The sequence below is a fragment of the Artemia franciscana genome, chromosome 6 (assembly GCF_032884065.1).
Source record: "Artemia franciscana chromosome 6, ASM3288406v1, whole genome shotgun sequence".
Taxonomy (NCBI): domain Eukaryota; kingdom Metazoa; phylum Arthropoda; class Branchiopoda; order Anostraca; family Artemiidae; genus Artemia; species Artemia franciscana.
The window spans coordinates 8,193,354-8,205,467 of NC_088868.1; the positions used below are offsets into that span (position 1 = coordinate 8,193,354).

The 12,114-nt window shown below is 35.5% G+C and overlaps 1 protein-coding gene across 8 annotated transcripts in view; it reads right to left on the reverse strand.

Annotated features, from left to right (window-relative positions):
* The window catches only part of LOC136027992 (zinc finger protein 510-like), a 41,543-nt gene extending 33,710 nt beyond the window's left edge, over window positions 1-7,833 (reverse strand). For 3 of the 8 annotated variants that reach the window (XM_065705517.1, XM_065705518.1, XM_065705515.1), the window contains exon 1: window positions 7,701-7,833. The gene's annotated coding sequence lies outside the window, so the exon portion shown is untranslated. Of the gene's footprint in view, window positions 1-735; window positions 757-6,727; window positions 6,998-7,675 lie in introns of those variants that run through there. The other 5 variants (XM_065705512.1, XM_065705510.1, XM_065705511.1 and 2 more) reach the window with 5 other exon arrangements.
* Window positions 7,834-12,114: the final 4,281 nt, after the last annotated feature.

Genomic DNA, 12,114 nt, shown 5'->3' on the forward strand with positions numbered 1-12,114 from the left:
AAATTTTAATTCCCCCATCGACTATTGGTTCACTTTTCAAAAGAATATCATAAATTGGGTCAGTATTTAAATTCCCTGTGTCTCTAATTATTGAAATATTAGCAAATATATGTTTTTTAGTTTCTATAGCCTCCCTCGCCCACTGAGAGAAAACTCTATCATTAGAAATAGCTGTAGCCTCATAAAATTGTATAAAATGTTTGGTATAAAAGAATGTATGTTCAGCTAGAGCCGAAACAAAAGTTTCGGGAGGCTCCACAGGAACAACGAATTTTATACACCCCACTAACTAAATCTCCCCGGGTTAAATCCTTCCCAGAATTAAGAAAACTACTTAATGGTCTCACTGATTGGAAACATGTATCAATGTTATATTTACCTAAATTCTTTTAAGCATCTCCCCCAAAGTAGGTACATAAGGTAAAGAAATGAAACTTTTCGGTAAGTTTAATTCTGTGCACTGTGAAACCCTAATAACCCTATTGTTGTGTTTAATGCGTCTATTTTTTATTATCTCATCAATGAATTTAATCGGGTAGCTATTACAAAATAAAATATCCCTCAAATATAACAATTGAGAATCTAAAAACTCCCGGGAACAAATTCTGAAAGCTCTATCCACCAGTGCAATCACAACCCCTCTTTTCACTGAAATAGGGTGGCAAGAGTGAAAGTTCAAATACCTATCACTGTGAGTAGGCTTTCTATAAACTGAAAAAAGTAAATGGGACTCACTTTTAATCAATAAGATATCCAGAAAAGGTAGTTTATCACTTTCTTCAAACTCCACTGTAAATTTTACGTTTTTGTCAAAACTGTTTAAATGTTTATGGAAAAGGTCTAAAGACTCTAAACAGTGTTTCCAAATGCAAACCACATCATCCATGAATCTGCCCCAGAAACAAGGACAGAGCCTAAAACTGTGTATGGCGGAGGTTTCAATAGATTCCATGCTTAAGAACTTTCATAAGCATTATTGTTTTTCTTATGATTTCCGGTCTAAGCGATGTCAGTAATAAATATTTTCAATGATATATGTGGGTTTGGTTTGATATATATTCCATGGTAAAATTTACGTTTCAAATGTTGTGAAATGCAGCATGTAGCTAATAATCCTAGTCATTTCAAAACGGCTACATTTCCCGCTTTTGATTACCCCCCCCCCCTCATACTTACAGTCACTTCTGTTCATTTGAGTCAATAATATATATATATATATATATATATATATATATATTGTTAGCGCAACTGCCTTAGCTTATGAATCGGGTGCTAAACCAGACCCAACACTCAAGACGGGCGGGCGAGCCCAGTTAGGTTTTGGACTGTAAGCTTGTTTGCCTGCGATTCCAGGCGACGTGTCAATTCTGGTTAACCTGCCTCAGACACTAGGCGAGTGTGCTTCTCCAAAAGCTAATAGACAAGTATTTTTTCTTAACAAGAGTCATAGGTACCCCCGCCGTTTGCCCGTGCCGTTTACAAAACACTAGGAAAACTATGGGTCTACGCATTCACCAGCGAGCTCAGTGATAAGACATGGGTAAGATATATATAGGATAAAAAACTTATGAACCGCGTACTAAGGTGATAATGATGTTTTTGTACTTTCAAAAGGTGTATACTTTCAGAAAGGTAGGTTCTCAGAGCTTTTGTCTGATGACATTTAGGTCTAATATTGTTCATTGCCACAAACTTTTGAAGAAATAATAATAAAAATTAAAAAACAATAAATGACCATTCAAATCAAACAGTTCGTGGTAACGAACTGTAGTAAAGAGCAACCCGGCTCAATAAAACCAAAACTCTAAAAAATGGAATTTTAATACCAATAGTTACATCAAAAGAATCGCATTTTATTGCTGATTTTAAATATATAAGTTTCATCAAGCTTAGTCTATCCATCAAAATTTACGAGCCTGAGAAAGTTTGCCTCATTTCAGAAAATAGGGAGAAACACCCCCTAAAGGTCATGCAATCTCAACGAAAATCACACCATTAGATTCAGCGGATCAGAGAACCCGAATGTAGAAGTTTCAAGCTCCTATCTACAAATGTGGAATTTTGCATTTTCTGCCAGAAGACAGATCACGGATGCGTTTTTATTATTATTACTTTTTTCCCAGGGGTGATCGTATAGACTCAGTGGTCCTAGAATGTCGCAAGAGGGGTCATTCAAACGGATATTAAAAGTTCTAGGGCCCTTTTTAAGTGAAAAAAAATTTGAGGGCACCTAGGCCCTCTCCCACGCTCATTTTTTCCCCAAAGTCATCAGATCAAAATTCTGAGATAGCCATTTTATTCACCATGGTCGAAAAACCTAAAAATTATGTCTTTGGGGACGACTTACTCCCCCACAGTTCCCGTGGGAGGGGCTTACATAGTGTCTACATATAGTAATGGTTATTGTAAAGTGTACAGACGTTTTCAGGGGGATATTGTTACTTGGGGGGGGGTTGTGGGAGGATCTTTCTATGGAGGAATTTGTCATGGGGGAAGAGAATTTCAATGAAGGGGGCGCAGGATTTTCTAGCATTATTAAAAAAAACAATGAAAAAATAAATATGAAAAGTTTTTTCAACTGAAAGTAAGGAGCAGCATTAAAACTTAAACCAAACAGAAATTATTACGCATATGAGGGATTCACCTACTCGTAATACTCTTTACGCTAAAGTATTTTTAATAATTTCAACTATTTATTTTATGGCCTTTGTGATTCAGGTGTCATTATTAAGGAATTGGGAGAAAATTTAAGCTTTAGTGTAAAGAGCGAGGTATTGACGAGGGGGTGAACCCCATCATATACGTAATAAAAACATACGGATATAGAAGTTCGTTACGTAAGTTAATTCGTAAGCCACGTATATTTTTTACTAATGAAAATTTTCTTTAAAAATTAAAAGTTCTAGTTGCCTTTTTAAGTAATCAAAAAATTGGAGGGCAACTAGGTCTCCTCCCCTGCTCCTTTTTTTCTCAAAATCTTCGAATTAAAACTATGAGAGACATTTAGCCAAAAAAAAATTAATATGCAAATTTCGTTTTACTTATTTATGTGCGGAGAGCCAAAACCAAAATATGAATTAATTCAAAAACGTTCAGAAATTAAATAAAAAAACTAGTTTTTTTTAACTGAAAGTAAGGAGCAACATTAAAATTTAAAACGAACAGAAATTACTCCGAATATGAAGGGGACTCTTCCTCCTCAACGCCCTGCTCTTTACTCTAAAGTTTTTTACTGTTTTAAAAAGTAGAGTTAAGAGAAAGAGTCAAACTTTAGCGTAAAGATCAGGGCGTTGAGGAGGAAAAGCCCCTTTCAGGGAACTAGAACTTCCAGTTTCCAATCAAATGAGCTTCCTCCAATGCTTATAAAGCCACACCTTATACGCCCCCAGTGTACAATTTACATCCCTTGCCCCATGCTCTGGGGAGTTATATAGCAAGGCCAAAGGCCTTGTTAGATGATCTTTGGACTATTTTGAACAAAATGTCTATTTCAAATTTTCGATCACATCAATATAAGGAAAAGAGGCTGGGAAGGGGGGGGGGCAAGGCTAGTTGCCCTCCAATCACATTTTACTCTCAAAACTGGCACTAGAAGTTCTGATTTCCAACTGTATGAGCCTCATTCTAAGTTTTGTATGACCACCCCTTCCATAAAAAAACCTTATATGTTAATAATGGGCAGCTAGCATAACTTAGAGACCTTTCACTGTGGAGAGGTAACAATCCCCAATGAAATAATTACTTGACTTTCCAACTATGGTGAACAAATTAGGTATCTAAAAATTTTGATTGGGTGTGCTTGGGTCACCATTCAATAACTTTTTACTCATAAAAAGGACACTTGACAACCTTATATCCCCCTGGGGCATAACTGAAAACCCTTGCCCCCAGGCTCTGAGGTGGGGGGTGTCAACACCAGAGGCCTTGTTAGATGACATATGGACTATTTTGAATAAAATGGCTATCTCAAAGTTTTGACAAGATACATATTAAGAGGAGGGTGTGGGGGGCTAGTTGCCCTCCAATCACTTTTTACTCTTAAAGGGGAACTAGAACTAAAACTGTTGAAGAACATATCTGTAGTGATAGAGTGAGTAGGTTGGTAACTAAGTCAGATTAATAACTACTCTTCCCCTAGTGAACAGGAAACCATTCCCCTCCCCTGCATCAGTGGACCTAGTGGACAAGGTTGGATTTATAACTGTTTTTGCTAGAAACAAAGAAGGGAGATGTGGCATTATTTTGGTTATTGACTTGGTTATATTTAATTATGCTTTGATGCTTATTTTCTTTATTACTTTTGCTTATTTCTGCTTTCTGATTGGTGCTTGGGTTTAAAGCAAACCATTAAACTGAAAAAGTTACAATTAATAGCTTTACAGTTCCCTATTTACAAAACTCTAAAAAAGCAAAGTTTCAGATGAAAGAAAGGAGCAAAGCTGAAACTTAAAACAGCAAAAATTGCTGCTTTGTAGTCACCATTTTTGAGGTGATCAGATACCATTTTGATGGATTTCAGGCTCTTTTCCGAAATTACAATAAAACTGTCTTTGCAGCAACATTGATCAAACAGTTTATGGTAGCAAACTGTAAGTAATAAGCAATGTGGCTCAATAGTAGCCAAAACTCTAAGAAACAGAATCTTGATAATAATAGACAGCCTACAGCAAAAGAAAAGAAATTTGATTCTTATTCAAAATGTATTAAATTTAATATTAAAGTTTAATATTATCCATCAAAAGTTAAAGCCTGAGAAAATTACCTCAAAGCTTGAAGGGATCTTAATGAAAATCACACCATCAGATTCAGCATATCAGGGAACTCTACTGTAGAGGTTTTAAACTCCTATATACAAAAATACAGAATTTTGCATTTTTCACAAAAAACAGATTACACATGCAACTTTATATGAGTTTTTTCAGGGATGATTATACTGAACCAGTGATACTAGAAGATTGAGAGAGCTTATTTGATTGATAATCAGGAGTTATAGTGCACTTTTTAAGTGACCAAAAATTTTGGAGGACAGCTAGCTGCCTTCCAACATTTGTTTTTCCCCAAAGTTGGGGAAAAGTTTTTTCCCAAAGTCTATCAAGATTTTGAGATAGCCATTTTGTTCACCATAGACAAAATATCTAATAGCTATAAGGGGAAAGGGCTGTAAGGTACAAAGTTTGCACAATTGGGCCCAATGTAACAAGGGTGCCAATAAGCAAAATCTTTGGGGAGAGGCAGGGTCCCCCCAGCCTCCCTGGATCTGCCAGTGGATGCAGGGAGCTTTAGCTGATAAAATGGTAAATTGCAGTTTACAACATACTAGACATCTAGGGTTAAAGTTAATATATCATTTGATGCCTTTTTGTACTCTTTTGTGATTCAATAATTGCTTCTGGGGCAAATTCCATTTTGAGCTCTTAAAGGATTTAAAACAGCCCTTAGCCACAAGAAGTTTTTAAGCATGTTTCTAAAAAAAATGACTAAAGAAATAAAATTGTTGTTTGTAGCTCCTATAGGAATTGTAATTATTATTATTAGCCTTAATCTTAACAGTAAAATGTACTTAGAATTTTTTTTAAAAATAGCTAAAACCCCTCAAAATGGTGTCAGTTTTAATGTGGTGTCATTTCAGGGGTTTCAATGTCTTTTTAAAAAAAATTCTAAATTTGTTTTCTTAATAACAACTTATAATTGAGACTAAGAAAAATAATATTTACCAAGCCTGAATCAGCTGCAAATGGCAGTTTTTTTCTCAATAATTTTTTTTTTCAAGCAGGTTTTTGTACTATTGGCAAATATGGACTAGTTTACCTTCTGGGGCCACATTAAGGGACTGCCAAAATTATAGACAAGATACTTTTAGCCAAATTGGAAAGTGGTTAGGATAGGATAATAGAACTTTCACTAATGAATCCAGGCTCAAAAACATAGCCTAGTCTGAAAATGCATTCCCAAGCTACTATGATAATACTATTCTGATTTCTATTTCTTAGAAAATTGCCTACTTGACAGGAAATTTCAACAAAAAAACATAATAAATATTTTGCTGTTCATATTACTGACTTACAAATGAAGTGAACATACCACTAGATGTCATATTTATGCTCTTACTAAATATAATTGCTTCTCTCACAAAATACATTGGCCATTTTTGAACTCTTAAAAATGACCAACAAATTTCTAGTATTTTGGTGTAAAAAAAAGGCTTAAAAAGTTGGTTTCAAACTTACTATTTGACTACAAATCTATTTTTTTAAAGTTGAAGAATCTAATAGCATTGATTTATCACAATTAAGTTAAATCAAAAATTCACAACAATCTCTTCATTTTTCCATTGGTCATGTTTCTTTTCTCAGCTTTGATATTTTTTGACATATTGGTGAAATGGCAGTTTTTAACTGACCTAACAGAATAAGAAGAAACCATGGCATATTTGTTTTGATTTTTTTTTTCATCTTAATCTTGACAAATCAATGTTTGTGAATTATACAACTTTTACAAAATGGATTTATGCAAGAAATAGTAGTTTGAAACAAATGCTATGACCAATTTTAGGCTTATATCCAAAAATGCAGAATATTATTATTTTTATACATTCTTAAAGGGCTTTAAATTGAACCTACAAGAAATTTGATCATTGTATTCAGAAAGACCATAATAAATGGCATCTAGTAGTATGTTTACTTTATTTCTAAGCCAATAATATTAACACTTACCAACAACATTTTACCTTAATTTTCAGTTTCTTTTTGTCTGGTTTTAGACCTAGTCTTCCAAATGTAATTCCTGTTATTTGAGTAAATTTTACAGCCACATCAATGTTTTTTTTTTTAATTTAGAAAATGTAGGCTTCTTGTAGATTTTTGAAACCTCACAAATTGGGATTGAGCAAAGTATTATAGCTGAAAATGCTTTTCTTCTATATCATTTAGGCTAATCAGAATATTTATTTTGCTGTTTCACTTTAATCAACAAAGATCTTAAGGTCATCAAAGGTTGGTACCCTCAAGAGAGAGATGTAGCCTAGGGACTTCAAAATAATTTCCCAGAACATTGGCAAGCCCACTTTAGTCTATTGATTCATCCCTGAAAGTTCCATTTTCCTCACCTAACTGCTTTCCAATACAATAAAAAGTAGATTTTCTAGAATTTTACTCAATAAATTGAACAACAGGCTAACTTACTTTTTATTTGTACTGTTTAAATCTCTTTTTTTTGGAAGCAAACTCATGTAGTTGTGCCCAGCTGTTTTTTGGGGGCTACAACCAGGTTGCAACTTACAGACAGCTCAGATGGCTCACATAGTTTGTAAAGTCATTCGCAAAGTTTGTAAAGTTGCTTTGTTAACCTTCCATAAGCCTTTACAAGAACAAGCATTAAAGTTAAACTTTAGTTAACTTTTTTTTGTTAAGTTCAAAAAGTTGACCAACAGGGAAAGAGTTCCAGAGCAAAACTTTTAAATAGATTTGGAAATGTGGAATCAAGAAACTGAAGATATGCTGATTTCTCTAGTAAAAGAAAAGCCTGTCATACACCAGTTTTCTCAAAGAAAACACAAAGACAGGATCTGCATTGAAAACATATTCAAAGAGATTTTTTGTCAACTTCACAAGAAAATAGGAGAAACCAGGGAATCTTGATATGCTTGATCCTGAAAAAAAGAATATTTAACAAGCACTTATGCCTCAATAAACTACACTCACACCCCAAGCTCCTAACTTCTTCACGACTTTTTCTCTGAAATATGAAATGCTTCAAAAATTTGAATAGTTTGCTGCTCAAAACGAACGTAAAGTAAAACGCTCACGTGAGTGGTGAGAACTTTACGGAAACACATCTTGCGAACGACTTTACGATCTTTACGACCGCCGTCTGAGCCGTCCATTACAACAATTCTGGGATGCATTTAGATGTCTACATTGAGAAAAATCGCAAAAAAATTCAAAAAAATCAAAATATATTGGTTTGATACAGGTAGATCAGGTACTCGCACTTCCCACAATCAATAATAGTGCATTATTGTATTTAATAGTATGTACTCATTGTTTGCTGACTAGAGGAGAATAGTGCTTCCAGTCGCTAGCTTTTCTGATGAAGAAGTCAAAGAGGTGAAAGGACTTCATGATAGTCCATATACCTCTCTACGATTTTTGGAACTGGAACTGGTGATACACTTATAGCAGCTTTGGCCCAAAATCTTATTAAACAAATATATATATATATATATATATATATATATATATATATATATATATCATGAAAAGAGAAATCACCAATGCTACAGCACAAACACACAAAAAAAAAAAAAAAAAAAAAAAAAGAGACAGAAGGAGAAAAGGAAGACTGTTTTCCTAACTTAGTGATTAATATAGACCAGCACTTGAATGAGGCCTTAACCCTACTCATCCATACAATCACATAGGTCAAACAGCATAGCCACACACAATCAACCATAAAGAATAATCCATGGACAGGCAGTCATGTCGTCAATAAGTATAAGTCGTCATTTACCAAACAATAGAAAAAATAATATAGACAAATAATTCAGAAGCAACACCCAACATAAGGGCTCATCAGGAGAATACACTGGCCTATATAGGGATTTGCCACTCTAAATTCTCTACCCAGCACAGTGTTGTGGCTACCACAGAATATCCATGGCATCCCCGCGCCATGCGCGGCGCGGGGATATATATATATATATATATATATATATATATATATATATATATATATATATATATATATATATATATATATATATATATCAGCATTTTCTATTTCTCAACTAAATATGAGATTTTTATATGAATGTATGTACATATGTCTTTTTGATGCAAAAAGCTCCGCACAGCCATGGTCATAAAGAACAAAAAAACAATATACACAAGTAGTTCAAAGAATCAATTAAATAATCAAAAAAAAGGAAACAGCATATAATACCAATTAAAAGACAAAAATACCATAAACATAATCATCAAAGAAAACCCTGCCATCAGGTCGTGCGCATTCGAACAAACTGCGCCAATTAGTTGGCGCAATTACTAAATGTCAATTAGTAAGAAAGTTTCTTACTAATGAGTAAGAACTTATGAGAGATTTTACAAGCTTTTTAGTTTTCATTCTAAGTTCCATGGCCTTATTATCAAATTTATTACTTGATTAGGTTCCCATAAAACAAACCCCAGTGTCTTGACTTCCTGATTTTTAGCATGCCGGTCCATTTTCGGCATCTTTTTGTGCCGTACACAGAATAAGAAAAATGGGACGGCAATAGCAGTCTATATTACCCAGTTTTCCAGTTTTCCGTCTCAGTTTTCCAGAAAACGTCGAATGTAGACGGGGCTCAGGTTGCTCATAACTACCAAAGATTTTCTTCATCTTTAATGACAAATTTCTAGTTGTTGTTTTCAAGCATAGGAGACAAAAATTACATGATGAGTCAAAACGTTTAAGTTTGTAATTCCACACTTTTCTTCAGGGCATTAGTTAAGTTATCGATTATTCAATGTGAGCCCAAGTCGGCCTGCACAAGAATCGATTTTGTTGTTTCAGAGTGACGGTAATTTAATTTGGTATGAAAAAAGTAAATTTTATGATTAATTCTCGAAGTAATTTTACCATGTAGAATCTTTTTTTTAAATAAGTCTAAAACAATCCATAGATTTTCAAATACCCGTGGTAGGGATCGAAAAACCATGATGAAGCTTGTTCAGAATGATGCAAATTCTATATGCCGACCATGTGCCCCTGTGTATGGGGTGCCACTAGCCACACACCACGATAAGGATGGCTAAAATCTCTTTTGCGGGTGGAGCCCACCCCGGGAATCTCAGTATCTAGGTTCGACTAGCTCTAATCATCTCTAATCAGATTCAAGACCTAGTCTTAGTTTGACTATTTATTCTCCACAGTACAAAAACTGCTACGCAAAGTAACAATATAGCCTCAGATTCAGACTTCCTTTTAAGGTTTTGACCATTGTGCATCAACGAACATGCTGATGACGTCAGACAGACTTACAGACTAAACCTTTTGTATCAAAAAGGGCTTGAAATAGTCACCTTAAATATTTTTACTCTGAATGTAACTGTATCAAAGAACCTACTTTCTGCAAAGCTTCAGAAGAATAAATTTTTGTCTACTGGTCACATCCAAAACAGCCTTACTGGAAGTGGAGGAGAGCAAAAAGGCAACAATTACTCTTTACTCTGGTCTGGAGTGAGCAAGAGAAGAAATGGGATGAACGTCATACTGAAAAGTGTCACAAGAAAGAAATTTATCTTGTCACGACAGACCAATGAATGCCCGCATTGGACAAAAGCATTGTGAGAGGACTGTCACCGTTTTTTTAGCCCAAACAACGAATCTGATGACAAACCAAGCAAGAATTAAACTGTGATTCTACCAGATGTCTCACGACAGTGCCCCCCTGATATTACTGCTCTTCTCAGTGACCTCAACTTGGTAGTGCGTAATGAATAGGGTTTGGTACAACACAATCGGCTCTGTATCGCTCATCCAACTTAACGATAATGGCTTCACCTACTTTAAGGTTATCGATATCATGATCTTGTTACACAAACACCTACTTTCAACGCAAAACTCTTCACTAGTACAAGTGGTATAAAAAAGATGGTTGCACAAAAAAAAAGATCAACTACGCAGCTATCTCTAAAGGCTTGAGTAATCGCCAAAGAACTGTATAACTTACATATGAACAGAGCTCACAAATGCAGATCACAGGCTCATGTGCGCTGCAGCGCAGCTTTGCATCCCAGCAAAGGTTTCGAAAAGAAAGCCAGTTACAGCAAATAATGATAGGCCTGAGGACTAGAGTACTCACCTGAAGTATAGTATTGAGATATCAAATCGCTTATAGCTGCTTGGCAAGCTTAATGGCACTGAAGACGCCTGAAAGTATTTCAAATCACAGACAAGCGAATGAGCATAACATGATATTTAGCAAAAGAAGTTCTTCAAAGAAATTGTGGCTAACAAATGAAACGTTCCGGGTCAAAGAGTAAAGACGGAGGCACGATTTATTGAAGCACTTATTGAAGGCCAAATGGAATGGGGAACAGACTCATGAATTGGGACCAAACTCAGTTTTTTTTTGCAAGGAAAGCCGATTAAATTGAACTATTAAGAAGTCTTACTGAAAATAAAACTCCCACTTTGAGACCTGTCCACTCCAGGGTTGGGTCATTTCTTTCTGATGAGGGCTCTTATCTTGAGCAGTAGAAAGACCACCTCGGCTCACTCCTAACCATTTCCATCCCATTTATCCCTCCAAATGATAGTCTTAGCCAAACTAAGAGTGAAATACCTGGAGCATATGCTTTTCCAGATGAGCCTTCCAGCCCCTCAGAAATTGGAAATTCAGTTAAATGATTAAGAACAATAAAACTGCTGGTATCTGTGGCTTAAGCTCTCAACTGCTCAGATATTCAGATCCAAGAATAATCCCAATCCTCCAGACCCTGCGTTTTATTATCTGGCTAACTGAGAAAATTTACAAAGATTGGTTGAAGGATGTCATAATCCTATTATGTAAAAGAAGAGGTTCTAGGTGTAAATGCTTGAATTACCGCAAAATAACTATTCTGTCAGTCCCTGTAAAATTGCTTTCGGTGGTCCTGCTTGATCGATGTCAGAATATTATTCGTAGGATTCGGTGACCGGAGCAAGCTGCTTTTATGTCAGACCGGTCAACCATCGACCAGATTTTCAAAAATCAAAAAATGATAGAAGAACCCACGGAGTTCAAACCCAAAGCTTTTTGTGCGTTCTCATATTCCATACTGCATTCGCCTCATTAGACCTGTTTGGCAGATTCTAGTGACCAGCGTCCCCTAGTAATACTGCATACCCTTCAAAGTTCTATACCAAGTTACAAAGAGCTGTGTTTAAGTCAACAGCAGCCAGTTTTTTTCAAATTACAACAGGGGTTGATCAAGGATATGCAAATGCCCCAGAGTTCTTCAATGTCATTATAGACGCCATTCTAATAAAGACTACTTTACGTCTTAGCTTCTGGCTGAAATTTGGAGATCACGTCCTCCTAGATGCTCGTTTGGCTGCTGACTTGGCCATCCTATTATACCCCGTGGCTCA